The sequence below is a fragment of the Parambassis ranga genome, unplaced genomic scaffold, assembly GCF_900634625.1.
Source record: "Parambassis ranga unplaced genomic scaffold, fParRan2.1 scaffold_22_arrow_ctg1, whole genome shotgun sequence".
Classification (NCBI taxonomy): Eukaryota; Metazoa; Chordata; class Actinopteri; family Ambassidae; genus Parambassis; species Parambassis ranga.
This window is the reverse complement of record NW_021144778.1, coordinates 2,412,779-2,440,546: the sequence shown is the minus strand read 5'-3', so window position 1 is coordinate 2,440,546 and position 27,768 is coordinate 2,412,779. Positions and strand designations below refer to the sequence as shown.

General features: G+C 43.6%; 4 non-coding genes across 4 annotated transcripts; 1 reads left to right on the top strand and 3 right to left on the bottom strand.

Annotated features, from left to right (window-relative positions):
* Window positions 1-2,850: 2,850 nt before the first annotated feature.
* Window positions 2,851-2,922, bottom strand: trnap-agg (transfer RNA proline (anticodon AGG)). Its single transcript has one exon. It is a non-coding gene; the product is annotated as a tRNA-Pro (tRNA).
* Window positions 2,923-8,375: 5,453 nt separating this feature from the next.
* Window positions 8,376-8,448, top strand: trnar-ccu (transfer RNA arginine (anticodon CCU)). Its single transcript has one exon. It is a non-coding gene; the product is annotated as a tRNA-Arg (tRNA).
* An 8,642-nt stretch (window positions 8,449-17,090) lies between these two features.
* trnap-ugg (transfer RNA proline (anticodon UGG)) lies at window positions 17,091-17,162 on the bottom strand. Its single transcript has one exon. It is a non-coding gene; the product is annotated as a tRNA-Pro (tRNA).
* An 8,085-nt stretch (window positions 17,163-25,247) lies between these two features.
* On the bottom strand, window positions 25,248-25,320 carry trnak-uuu (transfer RNA lysine (anticodon UUU)). Its single transcript has one exon. It is a non-coding gene; the product is annotated as a tRNA-Lys (tRNA).
* Between the last annotated feature and the right edge of the window lie 2,448 nt (window positions 25,321-27,768).

Here is a 27,768-nt window from a genome sequence, read left to right as displayed (position 1 = left end):
GCAACAGGGAATTTTCCTGAAATTAAATCCGACTTTAGATGCACGAAATGCACTGCTCGGGGCACGTATTTCATTTCAACCCCCTGAATGACGGCGCTGTAGCCAGCGGCCGACAATTTAGAGAAAGCTAGACAACCTGCGATAATCAAAGATTGAGAACCTCCCGTGTCGCGGAGTATGCGTACCGGATGCTGATCCTCCGGGGATCCAGTAAGTGACACAAAACCATCCATCAAAAATGGCTTGAAACAAGCATCAGGCCGTCCATCAGAATTTGGTTCCTCAGCAATCGGAGCTCTAGTTATGAGTGAAACCGCTTTCACATGCTGCGACTGAGTTGTGCGCTCTTTTCGTTTGAGCGTTAAACAGTTTGCAATCACATGCCCTACTTGGTGACAATAGAAACATTCTCTTACTTCTTTATCAGAATGTGGCTTTTTGTAGCTAAACGAGGCACCGGCAGTGCGGGGCCTATCAGACTCAGCAGCGGAATACTTGTGAGTAAGTTTAAACTCTTCTGCTAACATAGCAGCGGCAGCGAGTGTATTTGCTTTCTGTTCGTTAATATACACAACAATACGTTCAGGCAAACAACGCTTAAACTCCTCAAGCAGTATTAACTCTCTCACAGAGGCAAAATCATGTACATCTGCTGAGGCACACCACCTATCGAAAAGTGAACTCTTCTCTCTGGCAAATTCTAAATACGATTGTGTAAGAACATGTCTGTGATTTCGGAATTTTTGTCTGTATGCCTCTGGCACTAGTTCATAAGCTTTTAGCACAGCAGCTTTGACAACCTTGTAATTCATACTGTCGTTCAGAGAGAGTGCAGTCACAACTTCCTGTGCTTTGCCATTTAATTTGCATTGCAGCAGGAGCGTCCAAAATTCTTCCGGCCACTGTAATCCAACAGCAATTCGTTCAAAGGTAGAAAAGTAGCAATCTACCTCAGCTTCTCTGAAGGCAGGCACTAAAGCAATATACTTGGTTATATCAAATGCAGTAGGAGGGTGAATGGGAAGAGACATACCCGAATCAATGGCTGGCGCGGGCAACACCGCCCGGTTCTGAGCTTCCACCTCGACTTGGCGCAGCCGCACAGCTTTGTCAGCCTCGACTTGCATCCTCCTCAACTCCAGTTCAAAGTGCCGTTCCTCTGTTTTCTGTTGAGCCTCCAGCTGCAGCCTAGCCAGGCGCATTTTTAGCCGGGCTTGCACACGGGAACTCACACTGCTTTCTGGGGAGTGAGGGTCAAAACGAGGAATCGTGAAGGGAGTATAACTCACCTCCACCTTACCGCTCACCGGGGCAGCATTCGGGGTAGCAGTAGCGTCTGCCACCTGCTCACAGCTACCAGCCTCGTCACTCTGCTGTGCAGACATGACGGTCTCGGCCACAGGCTCACCCTGCGCCGGCAGAAGGAGTCTCAATTCCACCAATTTGTTTATAATCAAACCTTTTATATCACGCTTTATTATTTGTTTAGGGTGCGTGATATTAAGAACTGCAGCAATTTTGATCAAGTTCTCCTTCTTAAATGTTTCCAATTGCTCTACAGAAGGAGCGCTAAGGAAATGAGCAATTTCCTCTGACGCCATTCTAGTTTGCACACACAAGCGGAAGCAACTGCACTCACTCAACTAATAATCACACCACTGTTTAATCAGAAAACAACCAGGTAATTCATGTGATCCAAAAAGGACGAGCCCCCATTTGTTACAACCCTCCGCTAGGGGAGAGAGGGTTGAGAACATTGACCAATCAGGACAAAGAGATTGGTTTAAAGTTGTTTACTGATTATTCAGCAAGTGATTATAATAACCAAGAATTTAACACATTACAATAATTTACAATACAAAAGGAAACGAAAAGTGGACAGGAACCCTGTCAAAGCCGTATAAGGTAAATCAAACAAAAGAACAAACAAAAGAACACACCTGATTACGGTAACAGGTGGAATAAAACAGGCCACTAAATAATCGGCCGGTGGAAGGTAAAATAAATACAATGCAACACTTTTTTATACGGATAAACTAACACAAATAGTACCAGAACGAAAAATCACAACCACGAGGTTGGAATTACATACTAAGACTTTCTTACTACCGGAACAAAAAGGGACCGCGTACCAAAAGGATTCACACAGAAGCGGTTTCCACAAAACAAGTTGCAAATGAACGTACAAATGAGGCGAACTCAATTAACCAGTTCTTACTGTTCCACACAACAAGCAAGCAATCGAATAAGCTATGCCAGAGAGAGAGAGGGGGAGAGAACTCATGCCAAACAGGGCTCCAAGTCTTTTCCCGTCGGTGTGTCGTTTCCGTCGCCTTTTCAATGGGCTTCCTGAAGTGCAGCCTGGTGATTGGTTGAGGAGCAACCCAATCACGCAGCGTCAGGTCTTCAGTCCCCCAATCCATGCAGCTCCAGCTCAGCCTGTTCAGTGTCCATTCATTAGGTTCACACATACAATCCACAAATCATACAAACGGCCCGGGGGCCGTAACACTGTGACTCTCATATATTGAACTCAGGTGCGTCCATTTCTTCTGATCGTCCTTCAGATGGTTCTACACCTTCATCTGAGTCCAGCTGTCTTTGATGATACTGATTGGACTTGATGAGGACAGACACACACCTGTCTGTATAAGACCTTACAGCTCACAGTGCAGGTCACATACTGGGTGATGACGTCCTCCTGCAGGTGTTACTGTGGAACAACTGCTCTGGATTGGGATGAGTCTGAACAGAACTTTGTTAGCTTTGTAAAGCTGTGTGGTAGTTAGAGAGGAACTGAAAAGAGTCAACAACAAGGAGTTGTCTCCAATGAAATAAAGTTACACATCAGGGCTCGTCCGGGATTTGAACCCGGGACCTCTCGCACCCTAAGCGAGAATCATACCCCTAGACCAACGAGCCATGTGTGCCCTCTGATCTTCATGTGTCAGCAGCTGAAACTGAAATGTAAATGAATAAAAGACTACTGTGCGCTATAGCTGTCTGGAATTAGCGACCTATCTACCACGCGTGTCACATGTGCTCGGAAAGCTCGGAAAGTGTGGACAAGCTGGAGGTGGAAGAGAACCGTCAGGAGAGGGATGAACAGCTGCCATGATATTTGTAATGGGACGTCAGGACTTTGTTTTGGTTTTCTTTCCAGAACAATAAAGGATCTGAAATGAAATGTGTGAAATGTTTGTTCCACCATTTTGAAGACTTGGATTAAATTACGCATTCTGGGAAATTTTTTTACATTTTTTTTTATTTTAGGTACTTTGGTAATCCCAGAGGGAAATTGTTTAAGGCCCCTGAACAAAAGACAGGTCCTTTGGCCAGTAGGTGGCGCAGTGTCTGTAGCATTTCAGCATATCAATCTGTGCAGAGTCAAATGATCAGCATGACTGTAAGGTTTCATCCACATAGGATGAAGAATGAGGGAGATACAGCCACAGAAACCCTGTGGGGGTCTCAGCAGGGGTTAATTGTCTAGTTGTTGAATCTAGAATCTAGAATCTTCTAATACGTCAGACAAAAAGACATTTCCTGGGACACATCAGCTGAGTGTGTGTTTGTGCAGTGAAATACACTTGTTGTGAGGACTTGAATCAGTTTACTCCTCAAACATACTCCTGAAACTTCTCTAAGCTTAATGAACAGTAAACACAGGTTCATGAAGCAGTGCTTCCAGCCAACGATCACACAGTTTAACATGTCTTTGTTTTGTGTGGTGTTGTCAGACGGCAACCTTCGGGGTTCAAACTTGAAGCCCATGCGGAAGTGTCAAAACTTGTAATTCATGCCGCAACCACTGGGGGCTGGCTCCAAAAGCGAGTCATTTCCCATAGACCCCCATGTTAAAATGTCCGACTTCACAGCAGGAATGAACATGTTTACAGCCTGGTACAAAAAAACATTCTGGTCTCAGATGATAGGTTCTCTTCTAGTGTCTTTGAAGGCATGAATGGGAATTGAACCCATGATCTTTGGTTTACGAGCCCAACGCCTATCTTGTGGTGATCCTACACTCAGAGAAACCACAACAGCATGCAGCTTTACCTTCAGGTCTAACAGCTGGGAGCTTTTTCCAGCATTATTCTGTCTCAGCATGATCATGGCTGACAGGACACACACATTTACATCAACACACACAGGCGGCCGCGTGTGGATGAACACACACTGACCCCTAAAACCAGATAAACACACACATCGAATCACATCAAACACACACACATCATTCTAGAACTGATATGTTATTAGTGAATAAAAACCCACAGCCACCCCACAGGTAAAGAGCACAGGACAGAAAAGACACATCCACAGGACAACACTCAGCAGTCCATCTTCACCTCAAAGAGAAAGGACAGTCAGTCTTTTGAGGACAATAATGTCCACATTTTAAACAGAGGACAGGTGGTTTGTAAGGATGGAAGTTAGGATGCTACAGTACATAACAGAAGCTCACAGGCAGACACGTTTTTTCCAGCATAGTAACGCCATGTTACGTGGTCTGCGGTCTCTGCTTTGCTCATTGTGGAGTCACATGTGCTGTATTGTACTGTTTGTGAAAAAAGAAGGATAGTGTTTTATTACAAACACCACTGAAGCCTCCATGAGGTTGTTCTTGTATAGTTCCTGTGATGTTTAGGTTACCATTGTAAGATCCAAACCAGGTGTGCAGTGTAAAAACAATACTTAGCACTTCAGAGCTTCAGGGCATTTATTGTTCATTAAAAATATCTAAAGTTGGTTATCCATCAACAACAATGGAGAAATGACAGTGATGAATCAGCCTACAACTGAATTTACAGTAAGTTTGAATATTTGTAGGGGCATCGATCTTCAGTAATAACTGCTAATAATAATTATACAGAAGAAATGGTGCACTGGAGGAACAATAATACTTGATAAATACTGTACAGTGTGTGATGCACACTCTACTTTTAGGAACATCTAAAGTGTGAAGAAATAGGAGCTGTCATCACAATAAAGACGGACACAGTGCAACAGTCTGTTGCTAAAATGCTTCATCAAAAAGCATCGGAGCTCAGCGACAAAAGTTCAAGTAATAAAGCAACAAAAGCATTAAAGGATGGTCATCGTGTCTGTTATATCAAATATAGACATGAACGGTATTAAACTGGCTGCTGAAACTACAGCTATGAAGCTATAGCTATGAAGTTCAGCTCGTATTAAGGAAGCTGTGATTAAGATTTTATTTTACTTTATTAGGGCCCGAGCACGAAACGTGCGAGAGCCTGGATTTAAACTGAATGTTTATTAATGTTTAGAATTTATTAGGTTTTATTTTTATTTTACGCTTACTACTTTACCTTTTTTATATTTCTAACCTGGTTTTTGAGTATACATGGAGCACCTGGAATGAAAGCAATTTCCCCCTGGGATCAATAAAGTATTTCTGATTCTGATTCTGAAATGCAAGCATAAATGCATGTTACACCGTGTGGGCGGGGCAACGTCATGAAGTTGACCCTCGCCACCATAGAGAAAGCTGCTGTGTTTCTTGATTTGTTCATCCTACCTGCCTCTTACTCTATCATGACATCAGCCCCTGTGCACCTTTTAAAACCCCCAAATCGTCATATGTGGGCGTGGCCACATGGCTCAGCAGCGCCCCCTGGAATGAGATCTGAGTCCCCGTTTGACCTACAGACATGAAAATTGGTACACATACGTATCACCTCTAGACGAGAAAAAAAAGTCTCTTGGAGGTATCCTCTAAAACGCACAGGAAGTCCTGCATTGATCAGGAGGTGGTTTCGCTGATACCAGTCCACAGAGTTCTGCATCAGTCCTCTGTACTCTGCGTCGTCGTTGTCAGTGATGAAACCAACAATCGCAGTGTTGTTAGAGAACTTCTGCAACACACAGCCGTCAGTGTTGTTTCTGAAGACCCACAGTTCTGGTCTCTCACATATTGTTCAGATTCAGATTCAGATTCAGAAAATTTTTCATTTGTCTCTAAGAGAGCAGCTTGAAATATAAGACACAGTAAAATAGAATAGAGAATAGATACAAATAAAATATAAAATATTAAGTATGTACAGGTTATCAAGTCATAAATGTTATGACTATCCAAATGTCCATGAACAATGTAAACAGACTGTAAAGTGGCTGAAGTGCAAAAGTAAGCAGTAAACAGTAGTATTTGTATGTGCAAATTAAAGCTATTGTGGTGTCTAGTGCAAGAGTGCACTGAAAGCACCAGGGCGACCATTCAAGGCACCCTTTTGGCTCTCAAAAATAAATTTGCAGATTGCGGTACATACAAACAATATAATCACATAATGACATTGACCCTTGATTACAGTACACGTGGTAACGTGGAATTTTTTCATGGAAACAGAGGATGGGGGGAGAAAACAACAGATACGGAGGCAGACGAGAAGGAAGGGAGGGGTAGGGAGGGGAATGTATGTGCGTCAGTTCCATGAGAAGTGTGTGCGATAGTATGACTGAGACCGCCAAGATGTTTACAGGCAGTTCACCAGTTGTCCTTGACGGGAGATAGCAGTTGCACAGGAGTCAGATAGGAGCACAGACTGTCTTCCGATGTTATCCACCCGCTTCCAGCCCTCTCCGGAGCGGGCTGAAATGTTGCAGATCAGCCCTTCCATCCGGTCCATCTTCTGATGTAATTCTGAGATCCGAGGTCCCATGAGCCCAGTGTCTTGTTTTGTGTCCATGCTTAGTGGTAGTGCCAATTTGCCAGCAGCGGCTTTTCCAAACATTTCGGTACAGCAGGACAGCTCCCACGCAATTCAGAAGTATGCCTACTACCAATGTCCAATAGATGAATAGATCCTCAGTGTTCTGGTGATGGATTAGAAACATTTAAGTTTGAATTCTAAAATTTGTGTTGAACTGCCCGATTGCCCTTTTTTTCCTCAACCTGTGACGTCGGCGGAACTGCGATCACTCACCTGCTCCTGCCCGGGACGTTAAAAAGAAGCAAAGACACAAAGAAAGACTCAGAGAGACACTGCAGCGCTACCACGCAGCTGTGGACCTTTCAAAAGCAAAAGCATTGAAGACATTCAGTGCCACAATGGAGAGATGCGGATCTTGAGGAGCTGTGTGAATTCCTGGGGCTGCTGATCCTGGGCGGCGTGTACTGGTCCAGACACGAGTCCATGAAGAGCCTCTGGGATGAAACAACAGGGAGGGTCATTTTTGCAGCCAAGACGTCCCAAAAAAGTGGTCCTCCTCAGTACAAAACACGGGGAGCCAGTATTCCAGGAGTCTGGTAATTTAAAGCCCCAGATCATCCTGGACTACAGCAAAGCCAAAGGAGCTGTGGACCACCTGGACCAGGTAAGCAACATATCAATTATTACCCAAGTTATTTACTTATGTACATGTTAAGTAAATACATTTGTATGTAGTATTATTATGTATTATTGTGATTGTCTGATATAGCCATACTATTTATTCAATTGTATTCCATATTTTACATATTATTGGAAGATTTCAGACTCTTTTTCATAATAAGAAGGTTGTGTGTAAATGTATTCAAACCATCTGAGCATTTCTTTTTCAGATGTGTGGTACATACTCGTGCCGGCGCAAGACACCGAGAGGGCCAACGTGCATTTTATATCACATGCTGGACATGTCTTGCTTCAATGCTTTTGTACTCTTTGTGGCTGTCGATCCTGCATGGAACAGCCAGAAAACCTGGTCCTTCAGGAAGAAGGAAGAAGGAAAAGAAGAAGAAGAAGAGGAAGAAAAAGAAGGGCCAGGGCCATCTAAAAGCCGCAAGCAGTGCACTTTGTGCTTCCAGCGCAGACGTGTGTGGAGCCACTGTGCCAAATGTGGGGCACACTGTGCCAAATGTGGGGCCCATGTCTGCAAAATGCGTCATGATGTCATCTGCAGTAATTGCCTTAAAATGTTAAAAAATATTTCAAAAGAAGAAAAAAAAAATGTTCAATGTCTAATTACGTCTGAAGTTATTTTAAAAACAATTTGATGCAGTGAAATTAAAAAATATTTATATATGACATTGTTATTGTACTTGTGATTTTTTTTTTTAAAGTTTATGGGGGACAAGGTTCCCATTGATGATCTGATAGTGAGAGAACTTGATGCTCTCCTTCATATCTGCATCCTTGACTCTTGGCAATGGCAGGTATATGGTTTCACACAAAATATGTGATACAAATTAGAGTCATTTTTAACAATGACAAAAAAACATAACACAACACATCCACACCATCTCACTGTATAATGCTAAGCTATTGTTTCCTTGACAGCTATTATGTAGAAGAAGTCGAGCAGTTCAGGATCGTTGACGAGAGAGAAACGTGCGATCTCATGGATGGAAAAATGTGCAGTGGATACAGATCATATCAGCCCCAGTGGCCTAATGGATAAGGCACTGGCCTCCTAAGCCAGGGATTGTGGGTTCGAGTCCCATCTGGGGTGTTTACAGCAGAGTGTGCTGTGTCCACTGGTCAGTGGACCAAACCAACCTGTGTGAAAATGCATTTCAATGTTTTCCCTAAACTCCATGTGTCAGCAGCTCACTTTTCATGAGCACTATGCTGCACAGTGAACTGATATACACTCTAAAAACAATAAGCAGGCTCTACTCAACGTCTTTGGTGAAACATTTTTACACTTCAAAATATTAAGTAAACATGAAACTAATTATTTAAATATACTATACAGTTAACAACCAGAAAGTGTGTCTGGGCCATGTGCAGGACTAGTTAGTACTAGTAACGACGGCCCATCGTTAGAGATTGAATGTGAGTGAAGTCTGCTAGGAAGGGATGAAGGGACAGAGCTGTAAACAGGTGAGAGCTGATGCAGCATCACTTATTACCTGAGTTTCCCCACAGGGAAGCTGCTGTTTACAAGCTGTTTAAAGAGAGAAGCAAGAAACCAACAGCCAACAGAGTGAAGGAGCTCCATGCCATCTGATGCACATGAAATAGGCATATTTTATAAATGCTGTTGCCCAGAACATATACATTGGTTTGTGGTGAAACGGTACCCTAGCTTCTATATCGTATGCTCACTCAGCTGTAGTTCCTCCTCTCAGTTCCATTGCAGTGTATTACTTTGTCTGTCTCCTTCATATTTCATTTCCACTGTGTTTGGGGACTGCCAGGTGAATGCCTGTTTTTTCCATCTGCTGGTGTCGTATGTTACTAACAGTGTTGGGAAGAATACTTTAAACAGCTTGTAAACAGCAGCTTCCCTGAGGGGAAACTCAGCTAATAAATGATGCTGTAACCTCTGGGACTTGATCTGCTGGGTGGGAGTCCACTACATCATCCATCCATCCTCATCCATCCAGCTACACCCTCCCTCTAAAAAAGCAGGCTGGAGCGCTCTACCATTTGAGCTAATCCCCCTTGTATAAAGGGTCAATCGCAAGTCAATCAGGACTCACTGCTCTACATGAAGTGTACTAGTGAAGTATTGGAAGCATCAGACTCAAATCTGAGGGTCCAGGGTTCAAGACCCTGTTGCAGTGATGCAGTGATTCCATCCATCCCCAGGAAGATTGCACATACTCACAGCAAGAACAAAGGGCTGTCAACCAGTCCCCCTCCGGCAGTTTCATTGTCATTAGCCAGTCGTTAGTGCCCTTGTGAGGGTTGAAGTCACAATCTTCAGATGATGAGACTGACTCGCTGCCTACTGCACTAACGAGGCTCAGAAAGAGGTGAAACATGGTCTTTTTTCTTTTTCTTCTTTAAATAAAGACATCTACAGTGCTCATGCTGGCTACTGCACCAACAAACATTCTTAATTTAAATCAAATGAGTGTGTTCTATAAAAAGGCTCTAAAGGTAAAACATCTCAGTAATTCTTCCTGTGACACCTTCACTACCAGTGATGGTAAGTGCTCTTGTTTCAAATGTGATGTGCACTGTACCACTGAAGCTCGTCTGTGAAGTGTAGTGCCTCTGTGTGTGTGTCACAGTGATGTTAACAGAAGTCAGATAGGTCTGTTAACACATATAAAAACAACATGCTGAACAACAGCATAGATGTGAAGGTGAATATATGTCCCGTCACATGTTCCTCAGTTAAAAGGGTCATTGGCCAGGAATCGAACCCGGGCCTCCCGCGTGGCAGGCGAGAATTCTACCACTGAACCACCAATGCTGTGAAAAGCTGACATCTAGTGGTGCCATCGCAGGTTGCAGCCTCCTCATTCCAATATCAATCCCTCCTCCACATAAAGTCAAAAGTTATAAATTCACCTCATTACATGAGCGGTTGTGTGTAATGACGCGGCTCACCAGCAGAGGGCGTGTGACGGAGCAACAAGCAGGAAACTACAGGGGAGAAGAGACACAAGCATCCACAGATCAGAACACTCAGCTCTTCTCTCTAAGACCATGATGATACCGTCACATATCATCACTGCACATGTTTTTGGCTGCACGTCTGGAAATGAGAGGAGACAGAACATTATCATACATGTTGCATAAGTAAAGTCACATGACTTGCACGACTGTAAACAAAGGAAACCACAGAAAAAGTCAAAGGATTCAATCTAGGCCACCTGCATTGCTGCATTAATTTCAGATTGCAGCCTTTCTCCCAGTATTTGTCTGATGTCAACAGGCATCAAGTAGAAGCAGACATATGAGCTATGTTAATGATGATAATACACTCAACAAAAATATAAACGCAACACTTTTGTTTTTGCTCCCATGTTTCATGAGATGGACTTGAAGATCTAAACTTCATTCCAGATACACAATATTACCATTCCTCTCAAACATTGTTCACAAATCTGTGATAATGTGTGATAGTGAGCACTTCTGCTTTGCTGAGATAATCCATCCCACCTCACAGGTGTGCCACATCAAGATGCTGATCTGACATCATGATTAGTGCACAGGTGTACCTCAAACTGCCCACAATAAAAGGCCACCCTGAAATGTGCAGTTTTGTCTCACAGCAAAATGCCACAGATGCCACAGGCATTGAGGGAGCGTGCAATTGGCATGCTGACAGCAGGAATGTCAACCAGATCTGTTGCTCGTGCATTGAATGTTCATTTCTCCACCATAAGCCGTCTCCAAAGGCGTTTCAGAGAATATGGCAGTACATCCAACCGGCCTCACAACCGCAGACCACGAGTAACTGCACATTTTTTTTCATGCCTATTCTGCCATGTATAATACCCCCCCCCCCCCCCTACTTCCCCCGGGATAAATAAAGTTGATTAATTTAATTTGATTTGATTTGAAGCTCTCGGCACCGTGGCCGCCCATAGTATCAGAGCTGGACTTGCAGGCCAGGGAGGATGAGGCAGGGACGGCCTGCACCAACTGCCGGGAGCTGGCGGCCAAAATCATCTCATCTAATGAGGGTGTGGCGGTGCCGGCAGAGGTCGAGGTGGTGGTGCCTGAGATTCATGATGGGGAATTCAAGGAGAAGGAGCAGGCCAGGATGGGCATGTCGCCAGTGACCGTGGCACTCTACATCGGCCAGGCCACTGGCTTTGTGGAGTACTTGCGAGACACCCCTCCGCAGCACAGCCGGCTCAAGGCACAGGATGTGGTCGTCCTGTTCAGGTACCTCAAAAAAATGTACAGGGACCTGAACAGGACGATCCTGGGGCACCAGATTGCCGTGAAGGCTCGGAAACAACAGCAGCTGGTGAGCCGGGAGGCGCTCGGGACCTGCATCCACCTGGCCAGAGACAGGATTCCCTCACTGCTGGGTAATGCTAGACTCCACACACACAATCCCAGCTTCACATACTACACATACTTCATCAGTCTAATCGTATGAACTGAAAGTTAGCCTTACTAATGCATCTCTCTCTCTCTTCTTTTCACAGACAACGTGGAGAAGGCCGCACCCAAAGATCCGGTGACAAGATACCGGTTCTTTGGGTACATGGCCGCCTTCCTGACCTGCATCTAAGTGCACAGGACCGGGGTCCTCACCCATATGCGGGTCAGCTCGGCCGGGTCAGGGAGGTGGAAAGGGCAGTGGGGGATGATAGTACGGGCTACCTCGTCAGTGTAAGTTCAAGATGCCCGCAAAAGAATTTACCATGAGTTTAAAGCCTCAGAAAGAACTAATGGTCTGTCTTTGTGTGTCTGCTCTTCTTGCAGGTCCTGGACCACAAAACATGCCGTAAATTCGGCCAGGCCCAGGTTTTTCTGGAGCCTGACGAAATTCAGTGGTTCAGGCGCTGGCTGAGGCTCCGTGGCCGGGCGGTTGCCACAAACTCGTTGTTTTTGAACTCCCTCGGGAGGGGGGAAGCAAAAAACATGACAAAATATTGTCCCTCCAGGCCGAAATGGGCCTGGAGGGACGGCCCACCCTTCTGGATATCCGCAGTGCTGTGGCTACCTACGTAAGTTTCAGATACCCTCCCAGTTTCCCTGAATGCCCTATGATCCATACTGATGTTGCCTTGTGCTTGTCTTTTTTCCACAGAACTTTGAGGACAACAATCCGACCATGAAGGAGGCAGTGTCCTCCTTCATGTGTCATAACATTGATACACAGGAGCGTTTTTACGCCTTACACAAAAACCTCGGCCGGGCAAAGTCCCTCAGGGAGGTATTTGTGCGAACTAAAAGACAGAGATGACTCCCCATCCACCTCTGGACTGAAGAGGGCCAGGGAATCATCTCCTGAGGCAGAAGAGCGCCCAGCCAAGGTAACTCACTTGTGTGCAGTTGGTGGAACATGCTGCAAGCCAATAAATGTTAGCATGTCAGTTAGCATGCCAATTTGACGGACCACCATTGTAGAAGTGACCCTAATCTGATGATGAACTGGCTTACCCTCAGGACAGCTAGGGACAGTAACCCGCCATCTGATCAGGGACACTTACCTGTAATGTACAGATTAATCCACAGGGAGGTGCTGTACTGGTGCCCAAGGTTCCCTCAGTGTGCAGGGGTGATGGATGGGAGTCATATTCCCATTATTGCTCCTGAGGATAACCATGCTGACTATTTTTTATTTATTCAACATCTGTCCAGTCAGCAGTCTTCCCCATGATTGTGTCTGCTTTGCAGGTGTTTTGAGTTCATCATCTGATCACAGTGTGACATCATTAGTTTATAATATTGACCTTTTCCACAATATTCTCATTTTTGGAGATGCACCTGTACATGGTGGCTGATTATGACAAACTAATGAAGTGCTGTGAAAATAAGTTAAATATAAAAACATGAGACAGTGGGGACCTTGGGTGGCTCCTTCAGCCACAGACTTTTGTCCAGACAGGGGTCAGACTGTATAACATCAGTCCATCTGTACTCTAACCTCTGTACTTTATCACCATGTTTACACCCAGTGACACTGATGGGGAAACAGTACAGTGTTTTTTCTCTTAGTGCAATAACATCCTCACCTACAGTGTAATACTCAGAGTTTTTCATGATATCATAACAGGACATAATACATCTCTGTACATTTCTCATCTGTATATCTGCATATCTTATGGTTGATCTGTACATTGTCTTTATTTCTACTTTATCTATTGTTATGCTGCTCAGGACCTTGTTTTCATGCTGCTGTAATGGAATGGAAGGAACGCTGACAACCAACATAGGTCATAGCAGCAGTCACCTGGTGCGGTCATGTATCAGCTGGGGTGTGACGCAGTGGCTCCGTCAGTAACTATGGGCAGTGTGTACGCACCCAGACACACATCATTGGAAACCAACTTTAATGAGAGGTGAGGGTTGCAAAAGTCAGAACAAGAGCCTGTTGACAGAAAACTCTAAAGGAGAAGGTTGCCATGTTAGAAAACGAACAAGACTTTCTGCAGAAAACCATGACCATGACATCCACTGGTAGGTCATCTGTTCTTTGAACGCAAACGTTTGAACTAGTGCCGTCACATGATTAAAATTTTAATCACATTAATCACTGTTGCTGTATATTTATTGTGATTAAATATCACTCATTTGTTTAAACAAGTACGTTAATGCAATATAATGTATTTGAGTTGGACCAACATGATTTTTTCATGTTGGTCCAACTCAACCTAAACATATCAATTAAATATAATTTGATTGAGTTAGTTCAACTTATTTGTGTCAAATAGAGCTAAAATAAAGTACATTAGTTTATTAGTAATTAAAGTTATTTGTGTTTGTCCAACCTAAAGATATAATAAAATTATTATTATAAAATTACCTTTATATTAACCTACCACCCCTTAAGAAAAACATGACACCTGGTTGAGGTCCTTTTATTTAAATGCAGCAGAAATAGAAACAGTAAGGTGCATAACATTCCTCCAGGACATAAACCTTTGCATTTCAATATACCAAATTAAGTTGGATGAAACCCCCACATCGCTGGGCTCCTGTCTTCAGAACGTGTAAGCTGCCCTCCTATAGGGTTAAAAAACACAAACACACAACACTCAGGTTACATGCAATCCTGAGCATCACATAAACATGTGAATCTTTCATTAATATTGAAGTTCCTCCTTTGTTCTGGGAAACTTACAGAAGCTTCTTTGAGAAGTGGTTCAGCTGGGCCATGAACTTCAATGCAGCGGCTTTCTGGTGATCTGCAAGAAGTCATCATTCACCTGGAAAACAGTAGTAGTACAAACAGTATTGTTAGTTGTAGTTACTCTCACACAGACTTGAATAGCTATAAAGAAATGTGAGTTTTCATTTTACATTCATTAATTACCATGGACAAGTAAAAATGTGATTTAGTAGTAGCATAATCCATGTATTAAAGTACATCTGCATGTAGGCGGTGTATGTGTATGATAAGCTGCAGATGCATAAAAGTACCTGGTTCCAAACTGCACTCTGCACACATCCACATACAGCATCCTGTAAAATAAAAGAAGTCAGATCTCATTGACCAAATAACAAGATGCTGTAATTGATTACCAAGTATATAATTAGCTACAGTCATTAAGAGCATAAGATGAGATTATATATTAGAGGTATGCATGTAATAAATATGTTAAAGGTGTTATGCTGCAGCAGCCACTCCCAAATTTCACAATGAAATTTCAAATCTGAAAATCCTCTGAGGTCCACCCAAAACTTTAATCTGAAATCTCAACTCGTTTTAATCAAATATCATTTAATAGGTATTTTTTAGGTTGAGTTGGACCAACATGGAAAAATCATGTTGGTCCAACTCAAATACATCACATTGAGTTGGGGCTACCCATATTTATTGGATGGAAAAGTCTCCCACAATTTAACTGAGTTCATCCAATGAGTTCTTTTTTATTTTATTTTTATCTATAGCGCCAGATCACAACAGAAGTCATTTAATGGTCCCTTACTATAGAACACATTTATACCTTTTCCTTTTACTAAACAAAGTCATTTCAGCACGTTTACAGGTCTCCCCTGCTCTGTGTCGTACGGCGCAGTTCCAGCCTGATGCACAGGGGAGCAGGCACCCACCAGCAGACAAAAAATATATAAAAATAAAATATATCGCGAAAATATGCCGACTGCTTCACTTCAATAAATCACGACTGTATTGTTTCACATTAACTACACTTAAGCACTGGCTGTACCCCTGCATACAAGTGCTGCTTAGGCCAGCACACAGCGTTAGCTCTGGGCTAACGTTAGCCTGCCAGCTACACTACAAAAGTAAAGCAAAGCACTTTTGGATTGCGTTAGCTGGCGGCGAGCTGCGCTCTCAGTGTATTAAGGATGAATTCAACGTGCCTGTGTAGAAAACTCCAAGTACTAACCGTGTTCACCACTTACCTCTGACAGCTATATGACACGACCATAGACATTAGCTACAACAAATGCTAACTAATCTTAGCTGCTTGTAGCCTGTCTACCCCCATGTGAACAATGACTGACACTTCTTCTTAAGCTCAAGGTCCATTTATCTTAAGGCATGCACATTGTTTCACATAAAGATAATAAACTTATTGAATAGAAGACAGAAAACTTACCAACAGTAGTTTCAAGCACAGGCAGATGGCGGGTAGGACAGAGGCTGATCTCCTGCGCATGCTCTTGCTCTGCTAGTTGAACTCATTCGGTTTGAGAGGGCCACGGGAGTCAAAGCAAATATATATTTATGTTACATCTGCTAAACATATTTGGGTATTGTTGGAATTAATAACATTTTCATAAGACAAACAAAATAATGTTTCACCTCTAAGAGGGGCTTGAATCAGTTTTTTGAGTGCAGTGAGTCTGCTCCCCTATGTCCTCAACATGTGTTTTTAGCATTACATCCCAGTCAGTGGTGTCAAAGCAGTCCCTCAGACCATCCTCTGCCTCAGCTGACCACTTCCTGATTGAACGTGTGGTTTTAGACATCCTTTTGACCAGGGGGTGTACTGTGGCTGCAGGTGAACCAGGACCATAAACGCCTCGGGGTGCTTTGTCTGCAGTCTTGCTGTTACTGTGTGTATCTTCTCATAGGCAGCTGATGCGTCCACGCTCGGTGGGGCGTAAACACAGAGCACGATCACATGACTTAGTTCCCTCGGCAAGTAATATGGCCGCAGGCTAACAGTTCCAAGTCCTGACAACACAGTACCTTTTTCACTGAGACATGTCCTGGGCAACACCAACCTTCATTCACGTAAGTGATGAGCCCCCCACCTCTGCTCTTCCCACAAGCGTTCGTGTCTCTGTCGGCTCTCACAGCAGTAAAGCCTGGTAGATCCACGTTAGCATCCGGTTTCATATCAGTGAGCCACGTCTCTGTGAAGATGTATAAGCTGCACTCACAGTAACTCTGTTGATTGTTCAGCGCAAACAGCTCATCCATCTTATTCGGTAGTGAGTTGACATTCCTTATTATTGCCGAGGGGATCGCTGGCTTAAAATGTCTACGTGCAGCCTCTACTTTCACTCCTGCCTTACAGCCCCTGTACTTCTTCCTCAGCTCTCCCTGGACCTTGTGCTGCATTCTGACGTTAGTCCTCAGTGCAAAGACTTCTTCTCTTGAATAAACAATATCATTTGTAGATTGCTTCTAGGAGTTTGAGCAGACTGCTGTTTACAGGGTCTAAGTTGGAATATGAACTTGTTTGGGTTAAAGACAATTGCTATACATGTAAACATAAGACAGACCTTCAATCTACTGAAGTTGAAAGATGAGGGCTCGTCTGGGAATTGAACCCAGGACCTCTCGCACCCAAAGCGAGAATCATACCCCTAGACCAACGAGCCACATGTGACCTCTTTTTTTTCATGTTTCAGTCAGTGCAAGAACAACACAAAGCACATGTTCTTCTTAGTTTGACATTGGTAAAGATATGTACAAAGATTTCTGGTTAGGAATATATAGTGTTGAACAGGGACTTGAACCCTGGGCCCTCAGATTAAAAGTCTGAGTTCCTTCAAGATCCACCCACAGAGATCCTAAACACATATAACTCAGATTCCCAACCAGAATAGTAGCAGAACTGAAGACACCACTTGGAGGAGTGTCTTCAAAAACCAATCCTTGAGTCCAATGTACCAACCAGCACACAGTAAGTGAAACAGGCATGTCCACGCTTCAACAATGAAAACACAGATTGGCCGTATGGGGATTGAGCTAACCGGCCCTATTGACTAACTTGACTGTTATTCTGGAATTCTGCCTATCATTCCGGAATACTGATGTCTATACTGGAATGCTACCGCTTATTCTGGACTTCTGCATTTCATTGCAAAATTTTGACGTTCATTAGGGAATGCTTTTCATTCTGGAATGGTGTCTTTCATTCCGCAAATCTGCTTTTCATTCTGTTATGCTGACTTTTGTCCTGGAATGTTGCCTTCCATTTTGGAACACACGCTTCCATGACATCACAGGCCACTGTCGGGTTAGGGGTTTAATCCCAGAATTTTGTCTACCATTCCGGAATCCTTCCTATCATTATGGAGTGGGTGGATGGATGTCTATTCCAGGATGCTCTCATTCTAGATTTCTGCCTTTCATTTGGGAATGCTTTCTTCCATTCTGGGATGCTTTTCATTCCAGAATGATGTCTTGCTGACTTCTGTTCCACTATACAGAGTGTTATTCGGGAATTCTGCCTATCATTCCGGAATACTGATGTCTATATCCTGGAATGCTGCCACTTATTCTGGATTTCTGCCTTTCATTCCGGAATTTTGAATTTCATTCTGGAATGCTGCCTTTCATTCTGCAAGTGCTTTTCGTCCAAGGCACTGTGTTAAGGTTGCAGTCTCCACTGGAGGACAATCCTGAGACAGAAACTGGTACAGCCAAAGGATAAAACTCCCAGGGAGAAACACAGCAATGTGATATATGCAGTCCAGTGCAGTGAGGAATGCTCTGATCTGTACATTGGAGAAACTAAACAACCACTCCACAGAAGAATGGCTCAGCACAGGAGAGCCACCTCCTCAGGACAAGACTCAGCTGTTCACCTCCACCTCAAAGACAAAGGACACTCCTTTGAGGACAACAATGTTCACATTTTAGACAGGGAGGAAAGGTGGTATGAAAGAGGAGTTAAGGAAGCATCTATGTTAAGCTGGAAAAACCTTCCCTTAACAGAGGTGGTGGCCTCAGACACCATCTTTCTACCACATACAATGCAGTGATTCCATCCATTCCCAGGAAGTTTGCACATACTCACAGTAAGAACAAAGGGCTGTCAACCAGTCCCCCTCCGGCAGTTTCATAGTCGTTAGCCAGAACATCACAGGTAACTATGGAAACATTTAGTGCTATTGTTTGTGAGTTTTACCCAGACCCACCCACATAGGTCTGTAAACAACATATAAACCATGTTTCCCACCAACAGTTAGAACTGATGAAGCTGCTTGGATGAGCAGAGAAACCTCTTAGAGAAAACTCTACAAGTCCAGACGCCTTGCTTCAATCTTCTCTACAAACATGCCAAAGCAAACTGTTTTTTCCAACAATGTTACACACTGAGTTTTGAAGGTCTTAACCACTAGTCTTAAGTTGGAATGTTTACCACACGTGTCAAAACTTGTAATTCACGTGTGTTATTACCCACAGACTCCCATGTTAAAATGTCCAACTTCACAGCAGAAATGAACATGTTTACAGCCTGGTACAAAAAAACATTCTGGTCTTAAATGATAGGTTCTCTTCTAGTGTCAATTGTAGGGGGGATGAATTTTTATTACAACTCACTCGTTTTGAGTGACAGATGGTTGCCATATCACAGCACGAGTTTCCTCTTTCCACGATCGCCCGCCCCCCTAAACTCCACTAGTGCTCCCCCTCTTTGTCTCTGTCCATAGTTTTCACTGTTGAACTTAAAACACAGCACGACGAGGAAGGGATTTGAACCCACGCGTTCAGAGCACACGCGAAAACACGCTGCAAAACTCGAACAAGGTCATAGAAGTGCTGACTGTCATGAACTTTACTCCTCAGTCTTTGAAGGAGAACTTGTTTCTGTCACAACTTTTGCCTTAAACATAAGCATCCGTTGTTCTGGTAGACTAGAGCTGAAACACAATGGAGTCTGGAGAGAACTGGGTGGATACTCTAACTTGACCCTGAAGACGACAGTTGTAATATGTCAACAGCTGGACTGTGGCTGCCCAGTTTCAGCAGGAAACGAACATCAGTCCTCAGAATGACCTGTGTGGGAGCTCATACCTTCCTGTGTTCAGTCTAAATCTACAATGAAGGGATGTGTGACAGCGTCACAATTTATGACCACGTCAGTCTTGGAACTCACTTGTTCAGGTAAATTAAGTTTCTAATATCCTGGTTATAATTTTATATAATTAGTATAATATAATTAAATAAAAATGTCTCTACTGACCAAAATAATATCAGATTCAGGAAGTGAAGGAGTTATATGTGAGCTCAGACATCACATTTCACTGAAGTGTTTTCGAGAGAGAAAAGAAAGTTTCCAAAGGAACGGCCGTGTTGGTCTGCTTTAAACTGCCCGAGCAGACAGCCCAAAGTGAAAGTGTTTGTCCAATCAGAGACTGTAGGAGCCATGAAGTCAAGGTGTAATTGCCTTTGTTTGTCGCTAGATGGCAGGTTAGGGTTGGTGGGTAAGGCTTAAATTAACACAGGTGATTCAGGTGGGCAGATCAGACAGGTATGGGAGCTGGGAGGTCGTACGGTTTTTACCACTGACAAGTTTTTTTTTGTTTTGTAGTCATTCACCCAAAGATTATGATGCATCAAACGATTCATTTTGGAAATAACAGCGCCTAGGAAAACAACATCCCCTGCACCCAACCGAGTGGCTGAAGGCTGGTAAAATCGCCACTACAGAGACAGACAGGAAGAGTTTGAGCTGCCGATTCCTTTGTTGGTCTGTCACTCATAGTCACTGTCTGGTGGAAAGTCCATAATGTGTACGTTGGAAGCTGTGCAAGTCTGAGCTTTCTAAAAGCACCATATTGACACAAAGAGAACACTGAACACTGACACAGGATGTGAATGGTAGCTGTGGAATCATCCAGTCTGGATGCCATTTCTACGATGATGTTGATGCTGTGATAAACACTTGGAAAGACCAGACTAGAGCTGAACCACAATGGAGTCTGGAGAGAAGTGTGTAGCCAGGTATAAAAAGACCTGTTATTAATAAAATAGTAGTTAACTGAGTTCACTAAAAGAAAAGACAGACTGTTAATTTTCTGTATTTTATTTGTTCAATCAGCTGATTTTTAGTTTTCCCATTGCAATTGAACGCACCACATAGTTCACGTAGTCTCACGTGAGGATACGCAGCTTCAGCAGTCAATCAGAGGGCACGCAGGTCACGTTCAACGCGTCGCCACGGAGATGAAGGGCGGGCGTTAGTTCCTCCATTCTTTCCCATCTCAGCCAGAGAAACGAGGGCGGCTGTGTGCTAGCAAAGAGACAGAAAACCGGGACAAAAACCCTGGAGGTTACCTGCAAAAAGGAAAAGAAAGAGTGGAGCACATTTCACTGAAGGTCCGGAGTCATGTTACGGAACGAAGGAGAGCAGTTACGTCGGTAAGACAAGTGAGTTTTCCACTGGAAAGAAACACACGTGTCTGTGCTTACCGTCGTCGGCCATATTAACAGGCGAACCGCTTACCTTTCATCTGGAAGGCTGCTATGAAGTCCGACAGCGTCGTGCTTCGTTTGATATAGAACAACGGTGAGAAACGAGCCGTTTTAGCTGCTGCATGTTAGGTGCTATTTATTCCTTTGTTTTGTGTTAAAGAAAGCAGGGCTGATATTAGTGTGATAGGTGAACTGAAGTGAGTAGTAGCGCAATGGTTTGAACATATTTACAGTGTGGTTATCAGTTCATGCTGATGTATGTATGTATATTGATAGAGGAGTGTTTGGTTTTCTAATACCAACTTAAAGGGCAAAGAGTATTTTTATGTGTTTTAATAAATGTATGATGTTTTTGCACCATGCAAGTTATGCTGCTCAGCTGAGTTTCTAAAGTAACTAGAGGGTCATTTTTAGTGCATTTCTCTTTCACGAACAGGCCTAAAGTGTCAGAGTAAATTAAGATAAGATAAGATAAAACTTTATTAATCCCGAAGGAAATTCTTGTGCCAGAGGTATCAAGTTGCATTACATGCAGTTAAGTACAGAGTATAAGTATAAGTGTCACTATAATCCAAAATAAGAGTACAGTACGCAGTATGAGCACAATATATGATACATGGATACAAATATGGAGATGTAAGGTGCTAAGTAAACATAAATATAGACAAGTGGAGGGAATGACAGTGATGCCTGACATGATTATCTAGCTTCTCCCTACAGAAAGGGGAGGGGTTATACAGTCTGATGGCCACTGGCAGGAAGGACCTCCTGTGGCGTTCTGTGCTGCTCCTCAGTAGTCTCAGTCTACTGCTGAATGTGCTCCTGTAGGACAGCAGTGTGTCTTGCATTGGGTGAGACGTGTTGTTACGAATACTGAGGAGTTTCCGCAGTATCCTCCTCTCCGTCACCTCCACCACAGACTCCAGCTCCACTCCCAGCACCGAGCCAGCCTTCCTAATGAGCTTGTTGAGTCTGTTGGTGTCGGCCGTCTTCATCCTGCTGCCCCAGCACACTACAGCGTAGAAGATGACGCTGGAGACCACCGAGTGGTAAAACATCTGCAGCATGGTCTGGCAGACGTTAAAGGACCTGAGTCTCCCCAGTAGATACAGGCGACTCTGTCCCTTCCTGTATATTGCCTCTGCGTTTGTGGACCAGTCCAGTTTGTGGTCAATGTGGACACCCAGGTATTTGTAGCTGTCCACAATGTCCACGTTGGTACCCTTGATGCTGACCGGGTTTGGGAGTGTCTGGTGCTTCCTGAAGTCCACCACCAGCTCTCTTGTCTTTGTGACATTCAGCTGCAGGTGGTTCTGTCCGCACCACTCCACAAAGCTGTCCACCACACTCATATACTCCGCCTCCCGACCTCTGCTGGTACAGCCCACAATGGCAGAGTCATCCGAGAACTTCTGCAGGTGGCAGGACTGTGAGCAGTGTCTGAAGTCCGATGTATAGAGTGTGAAGCACACTTTTATACTACCTCTAAACCTGAACTCAGGATGAGTAATGTTCTGTTATTGGCACATTGTTTTCATAGTTCATAGTCATGATAAATCATATTTTGAATGTTAATGGTTATTATTGAAACACTGCTCACATGAACAGTAGTGAATGTTTGAGCACTTTAATGCCAAGTTCTCAGAAATGATATACTTAGATGTACTGAATGTTGTACAACTGAAAGTTAGATTTGAGATTTGAATAGAGATTAAGATTAATGTCAGAGTTACATGGAAAGACTTATGTTTCTGACATTTGATGTCCTGAATGATGCATCTGAGAATTCATGGTGTTGAATGTCATTTTCTGACCTGGTCTGTAGGTCAGGGTTTTTTTGAGGACGGATGTTGTCCAGGACCAACATCTGTGCTGAAACCGATGGCGAGCCAAGTCCCCTGAAGAGATTCCAGCACCGAGTAGATATCCACGTATACACACCCATTCACACTTACATCACAGAACAAGCACCCTTGGAACAAGGTGAACTGCCGTAACTCTACAACCCATATACCTGAGACCATTTTGATTTTGGTTTAAGGGCCCCAACGGGAAATCTGTCATTTTTATAGTGTGCACACTATTTCTTTTTCTTTTCCTAACTCTTTGAGTTATTTGATATTTTTGTACAAACCAGACAAATGATCTTGTCATTTGTAATAATATAAGAGTGGCTGCTCAACTGTTCCTCTTGTGTCTGCCTCATTATTGCTGCTCAGCACAGTGGCTCCTGTCGATTTGGTTTCTTCTGGTTCTGGTCCAGATTTCATCATTATTATACTGTAATTCACTTTTATACTGTTAGAACTGGTTACACATGACGTGTTAACTGCATTGATTGTGAGAAGAATTACTGCAGAGTGGTTACCCTGTTCCACAGTCATCAGAACTGTACAAAAAAAATCCACATTAGTATAATATGTAATACATTAATACAGCAGGGCCGTGGGTTATTATTTAATATCCAAAAAAATAATTACAAATAATTTGGGGGGGGGGTAGTTAAGTTATACTCAGCTTCACTCGTGGCTTCGAGTGAACGCAGACAAGATGAAGGAGGCGGAGTGACGTGACAGAAGCCTGAAAGACTCCACGAGGACAGAGAAATCTGTTCGTGTTCCTGAGGTGGCAGAAATAAGAACAAGATCCGTTTGGACCGGACTTTTCATACTTCATGAGAACTAAAGTAGAGCAGGTAGGTGTCTGGTGATGTGAGGTAGCTGAATATCTGTAGGGAGCACAGACCGCTCTGTAAACACCAGAGGAAATGCACTGAAGAGTCATAATAAAGATTCAGTGCTAACTGGCTGTGTAGCATCGCTGCCCTTGTTGGTTTTAGCAAATCTAACCTGCAGTAATTGCCATGTTTGATGATGTTATGTATTTATTCTTGCTGTAACTCAGCACTGACGCTTATTACTTCTCTGGTGCACAGAGCAGGAAGAGAGTGACAGCCAGCCGATAGTTCCTTACAGGGTCCGCCAGGAGGCCTGCATGATGTGTTTAGCGTCTTATCGCTTCCACAAATTATTAATATTCTCCCTTTTGATGCGTAACTGTCTACAACTTTGCCTGGTGTCAGTGTTTTGCAGCCAGTCACGTCAATACGATAGATAGCGCATGTTAAGTTTAACTGACCACACGTCCGATGTTCCCTGAAGGCACCATGGCCGAGCTAAGGCCTCAGCCCAGAGCGCGCTCTGCCTCAGCATCATTGTCCTGCTGTCAACAGAAACAACAGGTCAACAGCCCTTCACCGTCTCTGATTGGTTCAGACCATGATATGAGCCTGACGTGTGTCTGTTGTTGGACACAGGGAGAGTCACAGAGAATGTATTTCCCTCTAACAGCTGGTCGCACCGGCACAAACTCAGATATTTTTTCCCCATCGGGTGACATTGCAAAGAGGAAAATAAATATTCAAGGAACTTTCTGGAGTCAAAGCTTGAATCACAATAAAACTTCATGAAATGGGGATTAAGACTTTTCAATACTTTTTAAGGGCCTTCATTTTCCCACAGTTGATTTATCAACTTTTAATACTTTTTAAGACCCCGCGGACACCCTGACTTCAAATGTCACTTTGTATAACAACTTCGTGCAGTGAAACTGAAAGTTTAATGTGTTTTATTGTGTCAGCCTGAAACCATTCAACCATGTAGTGTGGTCGAATGAGACTACACTAGTGTGCATGTGCATGGAGATCCAAATCCCAAACAATCCATGAACCAATAACACACACCGCAATTCATTTTATTCACCACTAGATGTCCGACTCCAGCACTGTGTCAATGAAGCCTCGAGTAATGAACCTTTTTCTTGAATCAGGTGCCGAAGCTTCAACAAAGCCTTGAAAACCCATCACTAGCTGTAGGTATTATCTGTAGGACACAAGAACCAGATGCTGAATTAACTATACAATGATCGGATTGTGGGTTGGTTAATGTGACTTGAATGTTTAAGCGCTAATGTGTGATGGTGTGTGAGCTCTTACCTTTTGTTGTTGCCAGGGGTGACAGTCAAAAGAGTCCCTCTTGTAACAAGCAGGCATTTATAGTTCCGGACCAGTCCACTCAGGAAATAGGTGCAGGGGGGGAGGGTACATATGTATTGCATTTGGTGTGAGGTGTATGGTGGGGTAAGTGTAAAATGGAGGGAGAAGGAGAGGCAGCAGCTATTTAAGGTAGCCATTTTGAATGAATGTGTGCACTTCCACCTCCTTCTCAAGCCTCCTACTTGCTGCTACACACCAAACTTTCTGCCCGAACAGGGACTTGAACCCTGGACCCTCAGATTAAAAGTCTGATGCTCTACCGACTGAGCTATCCGGGCTCTACATGTTGTTTCAGAGACTAATTCTGTGCGGACAGGTTGACTGAAACAGAGAGCAATCATTAAGGATGAACTTCCTGTGTGTGCAGACCATTGACAGTAAAAACTATGGACAGAGCTTCCGTGACGTCACCCGTTTGTTTCTGAAGAGCTCGGTGGGAGGTTCCAGGACGTTGATGACCGCCGCCATGTTGGCAGCGTCATGTCCGCCAAAACTCCAAATATGGACAAAAAGGGGGAGCACGAGCGGGGTTTAGGGGGGCGGGCAATCGTGGAAGCAGGAAACTCACGTTGTGATACGTCAACTGTCTGTCACTCAAAGCGGCAACGCCCATAATTAGGCGTAATTTTAAGTCAAAATACCATTGAAACGAGTGAGTTGTAAAAAAATTCACCCCCCCCCCCCTGTACAATTGACACTAGAAGAGAACCTATCATCTGAGACCAGAGTGGTTTTTTTGTACCAGGCTGTAAACATGTTTTTTTCTGCTGTGAAGTCGGCCATTTTAACATGGGAGTCTATGGGAAATGACTCGCTTTTGGAGCCAGCCCCCAGCAGTTGCGGCGTGAATTACAAGTTTTGACACTTCCGCATGGGCTTCAACTTTGTGGTCCTATACACATAAAGAATACATACTTACATACTTATTACCTTTATTTACCTTTTCTATAAAGCTAAACACAACACTATGCATGTGTGGCCCTTTGATGTCTACAGGTGCAGACTAAACAAAACAAAAAGCAAGTGGTCTTGTGTTATGCCTGAAAAGGGAAGAGCTGTCAATAAGAGGGACGGCTTTTGCTTGACACCTTCCCATGCTTTGGTCCAGCAATACTTAAAAAGTCACAAAGCTCAATTAAAGCGTCTCTTGGAAGTGTGTACAAGGAAGAACCAACTTCTAACTTCAAAGCTTCCAGGTCTGATGAATCCATTTTTTTCTAGGTTGTGGGCAGTGTTAGTGTGGTGCAGAACCTTTTCCTGGGAAGAATAGACAATGCTGCTCTCCTGGCACTCAAAGTTGACCTCGGGTTGCAAGCGGGTCTCTCTCTGCACAGTCGGTCAATCACCACGCGCTCTGTCCACTCCGGCTGAAGATGTGAGGGGTTGGATAATGATCAGGGACGTCTATCTGAAACCGCCAGTCCTTGCCACATCCATCCCAGCAGTGCCTCCAAAATGTTATGCCTGAAAAGGGAAGAGCTGTCAATAATAACACTGACACGCGATTCTTCCTGTCTGGCAGCTTTATGCAGAATTCAGCAAAAATAATTATGTACAGAGGTACAAGTGCTGGAAGTACATGAAATGTACATATACACATGTTCGGTTTTATCTTCATCTGTCTTAAACAGGTTAGTCTTCAAAATAATGTGTTCAAATCAGTAAAATAAAGGTTTAGCTGAAAATGCTGCACTAATATAAATAGAATAACATTCCATTCAGAAATAAACAAATGCATTTTCATTTCACAGTCACACATGTAACCAACTTAACCTCATAACTTCATATAAGCGTACTTACTCTCTGGTTATGAGTCTAGCTTTAAGGTAACACAGACAACATGGAATTAGCGTCTGTTAGCAACATGCTAATACATGTTTCTCTCGCTTTGTCAACACTTGTAAAACATAAACAAATCTAACAACACTGTCTGCAGTCACTTAAGATACTAACAGAACTAACAAAAGTGTTTAATCATATAAGGCCACAGTTACAAGAGTTTCTTTACCTGAAAAGGGAAGAGCTGTCAATAATAACACTGACATGCGATTCTTCCTGTCTGGCAGCTTTATGCAGAATGAAGAATCGCCTGTGAGCTCCCCTTTCCTGTCTCTGCAGGCATGAGCAATCGATCAGGACCAGGCCAAGCGAGCCGCAGGCCACAGATCAACCGTTCAGGCAAATCTTCTCTTATCAGTTCACATGAAGCACAATTTTCCCCACAAAACCCACAAATTCAATTTGACAGATTCCAAGAATCAGGTAAAATCAATCCATCACACTTTTCTACTCTCTTTAGATTATAGCTTTAGATTATATTATTTCTTGGGCTCTATGCTCTAAGTGTCTTAAAAATATGTGATTTCCTTTATTTACAGTGGTGCATGTCATGTGACTTTTCTTATGCAACATGTATGATAATGTTCTGTCTCCTCTCGTTTCCAGACTGTCTGGAGGACACACAGAGTGGACATGGGTCACAGAGTGCTGCTGCTGTTTGTGTCTCTGCAGCATGGGCAGCTGCTCCTGCTCCACTCGTCACCGGCTGATTGTTCACACCTGTGATCAGTCATCAGCCAATCCTGCTGCAGCTTCCATCTAGTATATGTGTCCAATGGAAGCTGAGCAACATGTCAGCTACACACATAGAAACACTACACACTAGCTGTGTCTCATTTCAGGGTCTGCATCCTTCGGAGGACGCAGCCTACACGGTCTCAGGAGGC